The 18,032-nt window shown below is 45.7% G+C and overlaps 1 pseudogene; it reads left to right on the top strand.

Annotated features, from left to right (window-relative positions):
- Nucleotides 1-18,032, top strand: part of LOC115199658 (F-box/LRR-repeat protein 17-like) — a 523,509-nt pseudogene that overhangs the window by 301,033 nt on the left and 204,444 nt on the right.

Below are 18,032 nucleotides of genomic sequence, written 5' to 3'. Positions count from 1 at the left end.
GGTGACATGAGGCAGTTTTAACTGCCTCCTACACCAACTCAGAAGCTAGAATATGCATATTATTGTTTAGGTTTGGATAGAAAACACTCTGAATTTTCTAAAACAGTTTGAATGGTGTCTGTAAGTATAACAAAACTCATATTGCAGGCAAAAACCTGTGAAAAATAGATTTTAAAAAATGAGAATTTTGTGACTGTACTATTTAGTGTCATTGTTTTAAAGATACCACAGTGAGAAAGGATTCAGTTCGCAACTCCTACGGCTTCCACTAGATGTCAACGATCTTTAGAAAGTTGTTGGAAGCATCTGTCATGAATACAGACCGAATTAGAAAGCTTACAAGTTGACACGTCATCACTTCATTTTTTGCGCCTGCGCATGAATCTGAGAAGAGTGTCTTTGTCATTATCGTTTATACTAGACACTTGATAGGTTGTGTGAAAATATTACCGATGTTTACTGATGTTTCACGTTAAAAATGGACCAAAAGATTAATGCTAAACAACGTTTGACATGTTTAAACAAACGTAAATAGATTATTTACTAGGTTTTCTTTAGCTTTTCGACGTGACTTTACACTGCCCACCTCATTTTGTGGGAGCCTACTGAACGCTAACTATTTGGACATAAATTATGAACTTTGTCAAAAGAAACCACATTTGTTCTGGACCTGGGATCTCTGGCAGCGCCTTCTGATGGAGATAATCAAAGGTAAGGGGATATTTAGAATGTTATTATCGATATTAGATGATGCTAATGCTAACGGTGTAGCTTAGCTTAGCTTAGCATATAGCTTATTGTTGTTAGCATAGTACCCAGTTTATGCAAAATGTGATTTCCCAGTAAAGTTATTTTGAGATCTGGCCATTCGGTAGCAATTACGAGATGATAATATATTATTCTTTGAATGACAATATTATAATTTACCAATGTTTTCGAATAGTAATTCCGTGATTTGTAATGCTGGATTCACTGGGTGCATTCGAGCCGAAAAAAATTCTGAATTTCACCGCGACTGTAAATGCTGTTTTTGGATATAAATATGAACTTGATGGAACTAAAAATGCATGTATTGTATAACATAATGTCCTATGAGTGTCATCTGATGCAGATTGTCAAAGGTAAGTGCATAATTCTGGCTAGTTTTCTGTCTGTTGATGCCCTTCTTTGAATTGGCTAAACATTACACGCAGCTATTGTCAATGTACTCTCCTCACATAACCTAACTTTATGCATTCTCCGTAATGCCTCTGAAAATCGGACAGCGTGGTTAGATTTAGGAGATATATCTTTCAAATGGAGGAAAATAGTTGATTATTTGATTATTTGAAATAATTACTCTTGCAGTTTTGAATTCCCCGCCATGGTCACATGACAATGAATCCCAATACCGGGATTAGATCCTGCCCCCTGGCCTCAACAGGTTTTAAGTAAAGAAATAAAAACAACAGTAAAAAGACTGTGAAAATAACAGTAGCGAGGCTATATACAGTAGTGAGGCTACATACAGGCACCGGTTAGTCAGGCTGATTGAGGTAGTATGTACATGTAGATATGGTTAAAGTGACTATGCATATATGATGAACAGAGAGTAGCAGTAGCGTAAAAGAGGGGTTGGCGGGTGGTGGGTGGCATGACACAATGCAGATAGCCATTGTGCGGGGGCACGGGTTGGTCGGGCCAATTGAGGTAGTATGTACATTAATGTATAGTTAGTGGCTATGCATATTTGATAAAAAGAGAGTAGCAGCAGCGTAAAAGAGGGGTGGGGGGGCACACAATGCAAATAGTCCGGGTAGCCATTTGATTACCTGTTCAGGAGTCTTATGGCTTGGGGGTAAAAACTGTTGAGAAGCCTTTTTGTACTAGACTTGGCACTCTGGAACCACTTGCCATGTGGTAGTAGAGAGAACAGTTTATGACTGGGGTGGCTGGGGTCTTTGACATTTTTTGGGCCTTCCTCTGACACCGCCTGGTGTAGAAGTCCTGGATGGCAGGCAGCTTAGCCGCAGTGATGTACTGGGCCATACACATTACCCTGTCACGATTCCCACCGACGGTGGCGCCCCCTCCTGCTCGGGTGGCGCTCGGCGGTCGTCGTCACCGGCCTATTAGCTGCCACTGATTCCCTTTTTGTTTTTCCCCTGTTTGTGATTGTGTGCACCTGTTCTGAGTGGGGGTGATTAGCGGGGCTATTTATATTAGCTGGTCCGCCTTTTCTTTGTGCGGGATTGCGTTTATTTCATTGTATGCTGTGCATGGTGACACGCTGTTTGTTGTACATTTTCAGTGGTGCGTGTGTTTTGCGCAAGCTGTGTTTTGTCCATTGTGTTTGGGGCACTTTGTTTGGTAGTGCGCTCTGTGCGCTGTTTGGGTTGGCTTGTCGTTTAGCCATTGTGCCTATTAACCTCTCTGGCGCATGTGGGACGAACTCGTCCCACCTACGTAACAGCCACTGAAATCCAGTGGCGCGATTTTTGAATCGTTAGAAATACTATTACTTCAATTTCTCAAACATATGACTATTTTACAGCTATTTAAAGACAAGAATCTCGTTAATCTAACCCCACTGTCCGATTTCAAAAAGGCTTTACAACGAAAGCAAAACATTAGATTATGTCAGCAGAGTGCCCAGCCAGAAATAATCAGACACCCATTTTTCAAGCTAGCATATCATGTCACATAAACCCAAACCACAGCTAAATGCAGCACTAACCTTTTATGATCTTCATCAGATGACACACCTAGGACATTGTGTTATACAATACATGCATGTCTGTTCAATCAAGTTCATATTTATATCAAAAAACAGCTTTTTACATTAGCATGTGACGTTCAGAAAAAGCATAACCCCCGCAAACTTCCGGGGAATTTACTAACAGTTTGCTAAATTACTCACGATAAACGTTCACAAAAAGCATAACAATTATTTTAACAATTATAGATACATTACTCCTCTATGCACTCGATATGTCCGATTTTAAAATAGCTTTTCGGATGAAGCACATTTTGCAATAATCTAAGTACATAGCCCGGCATCACAGGGCTAGCTATTTAGACACACACCCAGGTCAGCCTCCACCAAAATCACATTTCCTATAAGAAAAATGTTCTTACCTTGCTTGTTCTTCGTCAGAATACACTGCCAGGACTTCTACTTCAATAACAAATGTTGGTTTGGTCCCAAATAATCCATCGTTATAGCCAAACAGCGACGTTTTGTTCGTGAGTTCTAGACACTATCAGAATGCTTCATCACGGTGTCGCGCATGGCGCATTGGCGTGACAAAAAATGTCTAAATATTCCATTACCGTACTTCGAAGCATGTCAACCGCTGTTTAAAACCAATTGTTATGCCATTTACCTCATAGAATAGTGACAATATTTCCCGACCGGAATATGCATTGAGCCTAAACAGCCGAATAAAATTTCTCCTCAGGAGCGAATCGTGCACGCGCCTCATTCAAAGGTCCTCTGAGCCGCCACTTGCCAAAGCCGATAATGTGTTTCAGCCTGAGGCTGCCTCGTTAACCTTCAGTTATTTCCCGGCTTCTGAGAGCCTATCGGAGCCCTGGGAATTGTCACGTTACAGCTAAGATCCTTACTTTTCAATAAACAGATGCAAGACGCACGACTCCTTGTCAGACAGGGTACTTCCTGCTTGAAACCTTGTCAGGTTTTTGCCTGCCATAGGAGTTCTATTATACTCACAGACACCATTCAAACAGTTTTAGAAAATTCAGAGTGTTTTCTATCCAAACCTGAACAATAATATGCATATTCTAGCTTCTGAGTTGGTGTAGAAGGCAGTTAAAAATGGGCACATATTTTTTCCAAAATTCTCAATACTGCCCCCTATCCCAAAAAGGTTAAAGCCAATACCCTGAATCGCTGCTTCCTGCACTTGATTCCTCGTCAGCAAACACCCACGCCTTACAGAATCCCACACCACGACTATGGAGTCAGCAGGAGCAGCGGCCAACCCCCTTCCCTCGATGGAGGAACGCGTGCTCCACCACACTACTGTCCTCCACCGAATCGTATCCGCGATGGACCAGATGATGGAGAGGATGGAAAGATGGGAGAGGAGTGGTCTCCTCTCTCCACCTCTGGCTCCTCCGACGCAGCCACCTCCGCCTCCCACTGCGTCTGGCTCTGGCGCGCTTCGTCTGGCGCTCCCGAGGGAGTATGATGGAGCGGCAGCTGGGTGCCAGGGATTTCTGCTCCAGCTTGAGCTGTACTTGGCCACCGTTAGACCTGTTCCCTCGGGAGAGGAGAGCGTGAGTGCCCTCGTTTCCTGCCTGACGGGCCGAGCTCTGGAGTGGGCAAATGCTGTCTGGAATGGTCCAGACTCGGCGAGGGACCACTACCCAGAGTTCACCCACCGCTTTCGGGCCGTGTTCGACCACCCTCCGGAAGGAAGAGCGGCGGGTGAGCTGTTCCACCTCAGGCAGGAGACGAGGAGCGCGCAGGACTTCGCGCTGGAGTTCAGGACCTTGGCTGCTGGGGCGGGGTGGAACGACAACACTTCTCGGTCACCCCAGGTGAGTCAGCACCAGATTCACCCAGATCCCCCTGTTGGTCACGTGTACCCCTTGTCACAGGAGGAGACGGTGGCTATGGAGACATATGTCACGGAATCTCTGGGACAGGGGTACATTCGGCCCTCCATCTCACCCGCCTCCTCGAGTTTCTTTTTTGTGAAGAAAAAGGAGGGAGGTCTGCGTCCGTGCATTGATTACAGAGGTCTAAATGCGATCACGGTGGGGTTTAGTTACCCGCTACCTCTCATCACTACGGCGGTGGAATAATTTCACGGAGCAAAGTTCTTCACAAAACTGGATCTCAGGATCGCGTATAACCTGGTGCGTATCAAGGAGGGAGACGAGTGGAAAACTGCATTTAGTACCACATCGGGCCATTATGAGTACCTCGTCATGCCGTATGGGTTGAAGAATGCTCCAGCCGTCTTTCAATCCTTTGTAGACGAGATTCTCAGGGACCTGCACGGGCAGGACGTGATTGTCTATATCGATGATATTCTGATATATTCCGCCACCCGCTCCGCGCATGTGTCCCTGGTGTGCAAGGTGCTTGGTAGACTGCTGGAGCATGACCTATACGTCAAGGCTGAGAAATGTGTGTTTTCCAAATGAGCCGTTTCCTTCCTGGGTTATCGCATTGGTGGTGATGGAATGCGACCTCGTTAAGGCCGTGCGCAATTGGCCGACTCCAACCAGGAAGTGCAGCGGTTCTTAGGCTTTGCCAATTACTACCGGAGGTTTATCCGGGGTTTTGGCCAGGTAGCGGCTCCTATTACCTCATTAATGAAGGGGGGACCGGTGTGTTTGCGGTGGTCGACGGAGGCGGACGGAGCCTTCAAGAAGTTGAAGGCGCTGTTCACCGAAGCACCCGTGTTGGCGCATCCGGACCCGTCTCTAGCATCCATAGTAGAGGTGGATGCATCCGAGGCTGGGGTGGGTGCCGTGCTATCACAGCGCTCGGTTGCGCCATTGAAACTCCGCCCCTGCGCTTTCTTTTCGAAGAAGCTCAGTTTGGCGGAGCGTAACTATGATGTGAGGGACAGGGAGTTGCTAGCGGTGGTAAAAGCCTTGAGGGTGTGGCGACACTGGCTTGAGGGGGCTAAGCACCCCTTTCTCATCTGGACCGACCATCGAAATCTGGAGTACATCCGGGCAGCTAGGAGACTGAATCCGCGTCAAGCAAGGTGGGCCATGTTCTTCGCCCGGTTTAGGTTTACGATCTCCTATAGACCAGGCTCCCTGAACACGAGGGCCGACGCGCTGTCCCGTCTTTATGACACGGAGGACCGGCCCATCGATCCAACTCCTATCATTCCAGCGTCTAGGCTGGTGGCACCTGTGGTATGGGAGGTGGACGCGGACATCGAGCGGGCATTAGTATTGGAACCTGCGCCAGCACGGTGTCCCGTGGGTCGCAAGTACGTGCCGCTCGGTGTTCGTGATCTTTTGATTCGGTGGGCGCACACGCTACCCACTTCGGGCAATCCTGGTCTGGCGAGGACAGTGCGGAGTCTCAGGGGGAAGTACTGGTGGCCCACCTTAGCTAAGGACGTGAGGTTCTATGTCTCTTCCTGTTTGGTGTGCGCCCAGAGTAAGGCTCCTAGGCATCTCCCTAGAGGGAAGTTACAGCCCCTCCCCGTTCCACAACGGCCATGGTCGCACCTGTCCTGACAGATCTCCCCCGTCTCAGGGGAGCACTACGATCCTGGTGGTGGTGGATTGGTTTTCTAAGTCCTGCCGTCTCCTCCCATTGCCCGGTCTCCCTACGGCCCTGCAGACTGCGGAGGACCTATTTACCCACGTCTTCCTGCACTACGGGGTGCTGGAGGACATTGTCTCTGATCAAGGTTCCCAGTTCACATCCAGGGTCTGGAAAGCGTTTATGGAGCGGCTGGGGTCTCGGTCAGTTTGACCTCCGAATATCACCCCGAGAGTAATGGGCAGGCGGAGTGGCTGAACCAGGAGGTGGGCAGGTTTCTGAGGTCGTATTGCCAGGACCGGCCAGGGGAGTGGGCGAGGTACATTCCTTGGGCGGAGTTAGCCCAGAACTCACTTCGTCACTCCTCTACTAACTTATCACCGTTTCAGTGTGTTTTGGGTTACCAGCCGGTCCTGGCACCATGGCACCCGAGCCAAACCGAGGCTCCTGCGGTGGAGGACTGGGTACAGCGCTCCAAGGAGACCTGGAGAGCCGTCCAGGAATCCCTGAAGGAGACCAGTGGACGGCAGAAGAGGAGTGCTGACCGCCACCACAGTGATGCACCCGTGTTCGTACCGGGGGACAGGGTCTGGCTCTCGACCCGGAACCTGCCCCTCCGCGTGCCCTGCCGGAAGCTGGGGCCGCAGTGTGTGGGGCCCTTTAAAGTCCTGAGGAGGATAAACGAGGTGTGGTAGTGCGCTCTGTGCACTGTTTGGGTTGGCTTGTCGTTTAGCCATTGTGCCTATTAAAGCCAATGCCCTGAATCGCTGCTTCCTGCACTTGATTCCTCGTCAGCAAACACCCACGCCTTACATACCCTCTGTAGTGCCTTGCAGTCGGAGGCCGAACAATTGGTGTACCAGGCAGTGATGCAACCAGTCAGGATGCTCTCGATGTTGCAGCTGTAGAACCTTTTGAGGATCTGAGGACCCATGCCAAATCTTTTTAGTTTCCTGAGGGGGAATAGGCTTTGTCGTGCCCTCTTCACGACTGTCTTGGTGTGTTTGGACCATTCTAGTTTGTTGGTGATGTGGACACCAAGGAACTTGAAGCTCTCAAACTGGTCCACTACAGCCCCGTCGATGAGAATGGGGGCATGCTCGATCCTCCTTTTCCTGTAGTCCACAATCATCTCCTTAGTCTTGGTTACATTGAGGGATAGGTTGTTATTCTTTCACCACCCGGCCAGGTCTCTGACCTCCTCCCTATAGGCTGTCTCCTCGTTGTCGGTGATCAGGTCTACCGCTGTTGTGTCGTCTGCAAACTTATTGATGGTGTTGGAGTTGTGCCTGGCTATGCAGTTGTGTGTGAACAGGGAGTACAGGAGTACCCCTGGGGGGCTCCAGTGTTGAGTATCAGTGCGGCAGATGTGTTGCTACCTACCCTCACCACCTGGGTGCGGCCCGTCAGGAAGTCCAGGATCCAGTTGCAGAGGGAGGTGTTTAGTCCCAGGATCCTTAGCTTAGTCATGAGCTTTGAGGGTACTATGGTGTTGAACTCTGAGCTGTAGTCACTGAATAGTATTCTCACATAAGTGTTCCTTTTGTCCAGGTGGGATAGGGCAGTGTGGAGTGCAATAGAGATTGCATCATCTGTGGATCTGTTTGGGCGGTATGCAAATTAGAGTGGGTCTAGGGTTTCTGAGATAACAGTGTTGATGTGAGCCATTACCAGCCTTTCAATGCACTTCATGGCTACAGATGTGAGTGCTACGGGTCTGTAGTCATTTAGGGAGGTTACCTTAGTGTTCTTGGGCACAGGGACTATGGTGATCTGCTTGAAACATGTTGCTATCACAGACTCAATCAGGGACATGTTGAAAATGTCAGTGAAGTCACCTGCCAGTTTGTCAGCACATGCCCAGAGTACATGTCCTGGTAATCCGTCTGGCCCTGCAGCCTTGTGAATGTTGACCTGTTTAACCTGTTAGGGCTAGGGGGCAGTATTGACACGGCCGGATAAAAAACGTACCCGATTTAATCTGGTTACTACTCCTGCCCAGTAACTAGAATATGGATAGAAAACACCCTAAAGTTTCTAAAACTGTTTGAATGGTGTCTGTGAGTATAACAGAACTCATATGGGAGGCCAAAACCTGAGAAGATTCCATGCAGGAAGTGGCCTGTCTGACAAGTTGTGTTTCATCTTGGCTCTGTTTATTGAAGACTGAGGATCTTTGCTATAACGTGACACTTCCTACGGCTCCCATAGGCTCTCAGAGCCCGGGAAAAAGCTGTACGATATTGAGGCAGCCCCAGGCTGAAACACATTATCGCCTTTGCCAAGTGGCCGATCAGAGGACAATAGGCTTAGGTGCGTACCCGAGTCGACCCCATGCTTTATTTTCTTTCGTCTGTTTACCTAATTGCAGATTCCCGGTCGGAATATTATCGCTTTTTTACGAGAAAAATGGCATAAAAATTGATTTTAAACAGCGGTTGACATGCTTCGAAGTACAGTAATTAAATATTTAGAATTTTTTTGTCACGAAATGCGTCGTGCGCGTGACCCTTATTTACACTTCGGATAGTGTCTTGAACGCACGAACAAAACAGAGGATATTTGAACATAACTATGGATTATAATGTTATTATTCAATAACATTTGTTATTGAAGTAGAAGTCCTGGGAGTGCATTCTGACGAAAAACACCAAAGGTAATCAAACTTTTCTAATAGTAAATCGGAGTTTGGTGAAGGCTAAACTTGCTGGGTGTCTAAATAGCTAGCCCTGCGATGCCGGGCTATCTACTTAGAATATTGCAAAATGTGCTTTCACCGAAAAGCTATTTTAAAATCGGACATATCGAGAGCATAGAGGAGTAATGTATCTATAATTCTTAAAATAATTGTTATGCTTTTTGTGAACGTTTATCGTGAGTAATTTAGTAAATTGTTAGTAAATTCGCCGGAAGTTTGCGGGGGATATGCTAGTTCTGAACGTCACATGCTAATGTAAAAAGCTGGTTTTTGATATGAATATGAACTTGATTGAACAAAACATGCATGTATTTTATAACATAATGTCCTAGGTGTGTCATCTGATGAAGATCATCAAAGGTTAGTGCTGCATTTAGCTGTCTTCTGGATTTTTGTGACATTATATGGGTGTCTGACTATTTCTGGCTGGGTACTCTGCTGACATAATCTAATGTTTTGCTTTCGTTGTAAAGCCTTTTTGGAATCGGACAGTGTGGTTAGATTAACGAGAGTCTTGTCTTTAAATAGCTGTAAAATAGTCATATGTTTGAGAAATTGAAGTAATAGCACTTCTAAGGTATTTGAATAACGCGCCACAGGATTCCACTGGCTGTTATGTAGGTGGGACGATTTGGTGCCACCTACCCTAGAGAAGTTAAAGGTCTTATTCAGGTCGGCTACGGAGAGCGTGATCACACAGTCGTCCGGAACAGCTGATACTCTCATGCATGCCTCAGTGTTGCTTGCCTCGAAGCGAGCATAGAAGTGATTTAGTTCGTCTGGTAGGCTTGTGTCACTGGGCAGCTCGCAGCTGTGCTTCCCTTTGTAGTCTGTGATAGTTTGCAAGCCCTGCCACATAAGACAAGCATCGGAGCAGGTGTAGTACGATTCAATCTTAGCCCTGTATTGACGCTTTGCCTGTTTGATGGTTCGTCGCAGGGCAAAGCAAGATTTCTTATAAGCTTCCAGGTTAGAGTCCCGCACCTTGAAAGTGGCAGCTCTACCATTTAGCTGAGTGTGGTTGTTGCCTGTAATCCATGGCTTCTGGTTGGGGTTTGTACGTACAGTCACAGTGGGGACGACGTCCTCTATGCACTGATTGATGAAACCAGTGACTGATGTGGTGATCTCCTCAGTGCAATTGGAAGAATCCCGGAACATGTTCCAGTCTGTGATAGCAAAACAGTGCTGTAGTTTAGCATCTGCTTCATCTGACCACTTTTATATAGACCGAGTCACTGGTGCTTCCTGCTTGAATTTTTGCTTGTAAGCAGGAATCAGGAGGATAGAGTTGTGGTCGGATTAACCAAATGGAGGGCGTGGGAGAGTTTTGTATGCGTGTCTGTGTGTGAAGTACATGTGATCTAGAATTTATTTTCCCTCTGGTTGCACATTTAACATGTTGATAGAAATTAGGTAGAACTGATTTAAGTTTCCCTGCATTAAAGTCTCTGGCCACTAGGAGCGCCGCCTCTGGGTGAGTGGTTTCCTGTTTGCTTATTTCCTTGTACAGCTGACTGAGTGCGGTCTTAGTTCCAGCATCTATCTGTGGTGGTAAATAAACAGTCACGAAAAGTATAGCTGAAAACTCTCTAGGCAGGTAGTTTGACCTGCAATTTATCACAATATACTCTACTTCAGGCGAGCAAAATCTAGAGACTTCCTTAGATTTCGTGTAACAGCTGTTGTTTACAAATATGCACAGACCTGCCCCCCCCCCCTCCGTCTTACCGGAGTGTGCTGTTCTATCTTGCTGGTGCAGCGTATATCCTGCTAGCTGAATATCCATGTCATCATTCAGCCACGATTCCGTGAAACATAGGATATTCGTTTTTGATGTCCCGTTGGTTGGATATTCGTGATCGTACCTCGTCTAATTTATTGTCCAATGTTTGCACGTTGGAGTGTAATATTGATGGTAACGGCAGCTTTCCCACTCACCTTCTGTGGAGCCTCACGAGGCATCCCGCTCTGTGTCCTCTGTACCTGTGTCCCTTCCTCTTGCAAATGACTGGGATGTTGGCCTTGTTGGGTGTTCAGAGAATGTCCTGTGCGTCCTGCTTGTTGAAAAAAAATCTTTGTCTAACCGAGGTGAGTGATCACTGTCCTGATATCCAGAAGCTCTTTTTTTGCCGTAAGATACGGTTGCAGAAACATTATGTACAAAATAAGTTACACATAACACAAAAAAACACATAATAGCACAATTGGTTGGGCGCCCGTAAAACTGCTGCCATTTCTTCTGGCGCCATTTTCTGTTGGCCAACATCCCCTTTGGCCGCCTTTCCTTCCAGTTCCATGCTGCCAATGACTGGAACGAATTGTAAAAATCACTGAAGTTAGAGACATATCTCCCTCACTAACTTTAAAACCTCTTTGGGCTAGGGGGCAGTATTTTGACGTCCGGATGAAAAGCATGCCCAAAGTAAACTGCCTGCTACTCAGGCCCAGAAGCTAGGATATGCATATACCTCGGATAGAAAAACACTCTAAAGTTTCTAAAACTGTTAAAATAATGTCTGTGAGTATAACAAAACTGAAATGGCAGGCGAAACCCCGAGGACAAACCATCCCAAAAAAGAAATTCGGCCTACCACTGATTTCAATGGCTGGCACTTTTATTATAAGGCGAAATTCTCCCAAATTGCAGTTCCTAGGGCTTGTACTAGATGTCAACAGTCTTTAGAGAGAATTTCAGGTTGGTTTTTGGAAAAATGAGGGAGAAGTTGTAGTTTTTCTAAGTGGCTCCGATTTTGGCTGTAGTGTTTCCATGCGCATGGACGAGAGAGCGCGTTATTTTTTTATCTGCTGTAAAGACAATAACGATTCTCCGTCTTAAATTGTATTGTTTATTTGCGTATTAGGGTACCTAAGGTTTGATTATAAACATTGTTTGACTTGTTTGGATAAGTTTATTGGTAACGTTTGAGATTCATTTTGTATGCTGAAGCACGCCAGCTAAACTGAGTTTTTATGGATATAAAGAATGACTTTATCGAACAAAAGGACAATTTGTAATATAACTGGGACCTATTGGAGTGCCAACAGAAGAAGATCTTCAAAGGTAAGGCATATATTATATCGCTATTTCTGACTTTCGTGTCGCAACTGCCTGGTTGAAAATGATTTGTCATGCATTTGTATGCGGGGCACTGTCCTCAGATAATCGCATGGTTTGCTTTCGCCGTAAAGCCTTTTTGAAATCTGACACATTGGCTGGATTAACAAGAAGTTAAGCTTTATTTTGATGTATTGCACTTGTGATTTTATGAAAGTTAAATATTTATGATACTGTAGTTTGAATATTACGCTTTGCAATTTCACCGGATGCTGTCGAGGTGTGCCGCTAGCGGCACGCCTAGTCATAACATGTTTTAAGCATCAGCTGTCAGAGCATCTTACCAATCGCTGCAGCTGTACACAGCCCATCTGTAAATAGCCCATCCAACCAACTACCTACCTCATCCCATGTTTGTTAATGTTTTTCTGTTCTTTTGCACACCAGTATTTCTACTTGCACATCCTCATCTGCACATCTATCACTCCAGTGTTAATTGCTAAATTGTAATTACATCGCCACTATGGCCTATTTATTGCCTTACCTCCTTACTTAATTTGCACACACTGTATACAGATTTTTCTATTGTGTTATTGACTATGTTTGTTTATCCCATGTGTAACTCTGTGTTGTTGTTTTTGTCACACTGCTTTGCTTTATCCTGGCCAGGTCACAGTTGTAAATGAGAACTTGTTCTCAACTGGCCTACCTGGTTACGTAAAGGTGAAATGAAAATGTTTTTAAAAAATGAGAGCAGATAATGGTTCATTTTTGATCAGTGTAAGTGTTAGGAGAAGCACACAGTGAATATATGTGAACAGATATGAGCCTGGAGCTGTCATGTTTAACCTATAGTGGGGAATACTGCCCACCGTGTGTGTATCGGTTGGCGTAGAAGTTGTAAGCATAGAGCCAGACCCTTATATGTTTTTAAATCGTCAGGTGATCTAGACCTCTCCTCTCATCCCCTTTTTCTTCGTCTCTTCCTCCCAGGTGTGTAGAGATCATCGCTAAGGAGAGGAGGAATCTCAAAGAACTCGACCTGGTCTTCTGCAAGATCACAGACAACGGTAAACATCACACTCTATTCACTCTATTTCTATAACTTCTGCTCTCTATCAGGAACAGTGTGAGACAGAGAGAGTGTGAGACAGAGAGAGTGTGACACAGAGAGAGAGTGTGACACAGAGAGAGAGTGTGACACAGAGAGAGAGAGTGTGACACAGAGAGAGAGTGTGACACAGGGAGAGAGTGTGACACAGAGAGAGAGAGAGAGTGCGAGAGAGAGAGTGCGAGTTGTTGTACTGTGTGTGTATTCTGTTTTAGTTGACCTCAGAAAGGTGACTGTCTCTCTAGCTCCGGACTCAGATCCTGTACACCCCTTTCATGTTTACTGATATCATCTAAATACCTCACATATAATCCACACACATCATCAGATCTGAACCTAGTGAGCTCTCTCTCCTCTCGACCAACCCAATACAGTAATGGTTTCATGAATTGTGTTTGCATGTCAAGCCCTTGGTAGCATGGACGTTACTCACATTACTCACAAATTTGTTGGTCTAGTATTTTTCTCCCCAGTGTAAGATCCTATGGTATCTCAGTCTAGTCTGTGGTGGTCAGGGGAACTGTGTGTTCATGTGTTAAATCGTTCAGGGGTTTCACTGCCATGTGTTTCCCCTCTAGCCAAACCATTGTGACTGTAATCACTGGACCACTCCCCTCTAGCCAACCCATTGTGACTGTAATCACTGGACCACTCCCCGTGAGTGTTTCTGTGTGTTCATGCTGGACCTGAACCGTGCACCGACAACTTGATAAATGACCACCTCTTGCTCCCTCGTTCTCTCTCACTCCCTCTCTCTTTTTCTTGTTCTCTCTCTCTGAACAAGATTAATTAGTGATCCCGGATCTTCTCTGTTTATTAATGACCATTCAGACCATCAGTGACTACCTCAGGTCTTAGGGGTCTGCGTGTATGTATGCATGTTTTTGTGTGTGTGTGTTGTCAGGCCTTCCTATTGTGGCCAGATAGAGATGCCCTCCTTCCCTTCTCCCAGATCTAATAGAATGATTCCTGCTCCAGCCTTTGATAAATGGAATCCTAGACGTGAGGCTTTCCATCTGCCATGCTGGGCCAGTCTGTTCCGCCCATCTCCTACAATAATGATTCTATATTAATGGCTGCCAGGAGAACATTTGAGATGTCTACGAGCCGCTTGTGATCAATTGTTCCATTTCCCCTGGTCATTCGCTTCCTGTGTGTTTAGTTTTTATTAGAAAGAGGGGGGGGGGGGGGTAGAGAGGGAGACAATAACAAGGGAAGAAATAGCTTTAGTAATGGAGATTTAGTTACACATTAAACATGTATACTGAACAAAAATATATACAGTAAACGCAATATGTAAAGTGTTCGTCCCATGTTTCATGAGCTGAAATAAAATATCCCAGAAATGTTTCATTCCACAAAAATGTGACTCACCACCTGGATTCGGTCTTATGTAGCAAAATATGAAATTGTGTTTTTTTCATTAGATAAAAGAAGAGACTCAGAGCTACAAAATGGTATGTATACACTGCATTTGAGGAACAATGGGAAAGTTATTCTGCTTTGAAAGTTGATCAAAATCGCCATTGAATGTTTTGCTATCTAGTGAAGAGCTCTTCTTTGTCTACACCCATTCAGCATCGTTCACACCCTCTTAAGCTTGAGCCCCACCCATCTCGTTTCACCTCTCGAAGCGCACACTTGACGCTCTGTACAATGATTTGTTTACCTCTGGATAACATGAAAACAGCCTAACCAGCTCTGCTGGCAACAATTTCATTATGCTTTGTTGCAGATGTTTACTGACACCGGCCATATTCAATGGGTGTTGTACACACGTCATGTAACGTTAGCTAACGAGCCAGCCAGCTGACGTTAGCTAGTTAAACAACAGTGAACAGTGCCAACAATGCCACAGTGCTATCCAATGTTAGCTAGCTAACATTAGGCTCTAACTAGAACAGCAAAAGGCTCTGGGAAACTAATAATAACGTCAGGTAGGGAGCAAGTCAGCTAACATTAGCTAGCTACCTAACCGTACACTTTAGCTTGAAATGAAACCACTTTCTGTCAAAATTAGAAAACTTGTAATATCTGAAAAGGTAGCTAGCTAACGCTAGACTATCTTACCTGTATACATTATCATGCATGGACGCGTCTCTCTGTCAGGAATGCCATGCCACAGTTGCTCTTAGATTGAAGATGTCATCCGGAGACAGCCGTTTTCTCCATCTCTTTAGCTATCAAACTCTATTTCAACTGATTTCAATACTTGATCCTCCAGAAAGTGGAGAGCAACCCTTATGCAGCTCCACAACACAATACATAACAAAAAAGCCGCTTTCGACAGGATAACCAACACAGACTGACAAGCTTCTATGGCAGACCAATCCAAACTCCTCTCTCGGCATGTCCAGCCCACTCATTATCTCAGCCAATCATGGCTAGGGGGAAGGTTGCTTTTTCTGTGGCTTAACCAACAAGGCTTGTAATTGAACAATTTTATTTGTATTTACAGATGGCATGCACATTGGTTATTAAGGCACTTGAAAGTTCACATGTTCGAAAAGGCATTTCTGTCAAAAAACACATTTAGATTTATAAAAAAATTACATTCAAACGGCTCTCCTGTAAAGTCGTGACTTGCGACATACTCCTAGTTTGCTGAATTGGTCACATCTTATTTCTCTCAATTTCTGCGCACACATTTGTTTACATCCCTCTTAGTAAGCATTTCTCCTTTGTCAAGATAATACGCCAGCTGACAGGTGTGGCATATCAAGAAGCTGATTAAACAGCATGATTGTTACACAGGTGCGCCTTGTGCTGGGGACAATAAAAGGCCACTCTAAAATGTGCAGTTTTGTACCACAACACAATGCCACAAATGTCTCAAGTGTTGAGGGAGTGTGCAAATGGCATACCGACTGCAGGAATGTTCACCAGAGCTGTTGCCAGAGAATTTAATGTTAATTTATCTAACATAAGCTGCCTCCGGTGTCGTTTTAGAGAATTTGTCAGTACGTCCAACTGGCCTCACAACCACAGACCACGTGTAACCACATCAGTCCAGGACCTTCACATCCGGCTTCTTCATCTGCAGGATCATCTGAAACAAGCAACCTGGACAGCTAATGAAACTGTGGGTTTGCGAAACTGAAGAATTTCTCAGGGAAGCTCAACTGCGTGCTCGTTGTCCTCACCAGGGTCTTGACCTGGCTGCAGTTGAATGCACAGAGATAACGTGATGTGATCCTGTGGCCCATTATCACGCCATTCATCCACCGCCATCACCTCATGTTTCAGAAAGATATTGCACAGCCCCATGTCGTTACACAATTCCTGGAAGCTGAAAATGTCCCAGTTCTTCCAAAGCCTGCATACCCACCAGACATGTTTGCATGTTTGAGCATGTTTGAGCATGTTTGGGATGCTCTCGATCGACATGTATGACAGCGTGTTCCAGTTCCCGTCAATAACCAGCAACTTCGCACAGCCATTGAAGATGAGTGGGACAACAAACAGCAAGCAATGCAGGTGTAGAAGCACGGTGGCTAGGAAAAACTCCCTAGAAAGGCCAAAACCTAGGAAGAAACCTAGAGAGGAACAAGGCTATGAGGGGTGGCCAGTCCTCTTCTGGCTGTGCCGGGTGGAGATTATAACAGCACATGGCCTAGATGTTCAAATGTTCATAAAAGACCAGCATTGTCAAATAATAATTAACATAGTAGTTGTCGAGGGTGCAACAAGTCAGTAACACAAGAGTAAGTGTCAGTTGGCTTTTTCATAGCCGATCTTTGAGAGTATCTCTACCACTCCTGCTGTCTCTAGAGAGTTGAAAACAGCAGGTCTGGGACAGGTAGCACGTCCGGTGAATAGGTCAGGGTTCCAGCAGGTCTGGGACAACAGGTCTGGGACAGGTAGCACTTCCGGTGAACAGGTCAGGGTTCCATAGCTGCAGGCAGAACAGTTGGAACTGGAGTCATCAAGCAAGGAGTCATCAAGCCAGGTAGTCCTGAGGCATGGTCCTAGGGCTCAGGTCCTCCGAGAGAGAGAAAGAAAGAAAGAGAAAGAGAGAATTAGAGAGAGCATATTTAAATTCACACAGGACACCGGAAAATACAAGAGAAATACTCCAGATGTGACAGACTGACTCTAGCCCCCCGACACATAAACTACTGCAGCATAAATACTGGAGGCTGAGACTGTTGTGGAGGGAACAGCAGTAAAAGAGACTGTTGCAGAGCGACCAGCAGAAGAGATGTTGTGGAGGGAACAGCAGTATAGACTGTTGTGGAGGGAGCAGTCGTAGAGACTGTTGTGGAGGGGCAGTCGTAGAGACTGTTGTGGAGGGAGCAGTAGTAGAGACTGTTTTTCAGGGAGCAGTAGTATAGACTGTTGTGGAGGGAGCAGTAGTAGAGACTGTTGTGCAGGGAGCAGTAGTAGAGACTGTTGTGGAGGGAACAGCAGGAGAGACTTGTGGAGGGAGCAGCCGGAGAGACTGTTGTGGAGAGAGCTGTAGTAGAGACTGTTGTGGAGGAAGCAGTAGTAGAGACTGTTGTAGAGGGATCAGCAGTATTAGTAATAGAGACTGTTGTGGAGGGAGCAGTCGTAGAGACTGTTGTGGAGGGAGCAGTAGTAGAGACTGTTGTGGAGGGAGCAGTAGTAGAGACTGTTGTGGATGGAGCAGCAGTATTAGTAATAGAGACTGTTGTGGAGGGAGCCGCAGTAGAGACTTTTCTGGAAGGAGCAGTAGTAGAGACTGTTGTAGAGGGATCAGCAGTATTAGTAATAGAGACTGTTGTAGAGGGAGCTGGGTACATGCTCTGTGTTGAACTGACAGTTTATTGAGTGCTGGATACATGCTCTGTGTTGAACTGACATAGTCTATTGAGTGCTGGGTACATGCTCTGTGTTGAACTGACATAGTTTATTGAATGATGGGTACATTCTCTTTGTTGAACTGATGTTATTTATTGAG

The sequence above is a fragment of the Salmo trutta genome, chromosome 9 (assembly GCF_901001165.1).
Source record: "Salmo trutta chromosome 9, fSalTru1.1, whole genome shotgun sequence".
NCBI classification, from domain to species: Eukaryota; Metazoa; Chordata; class Actinopteri; order Salmoniformes; family Salmonidae; genus Salmo; species Salmo trutta.
Note: the sequence above shows the minus strand (reverse complement) of the source record. Positions and strands in the feature narration are given on the sequence as shown.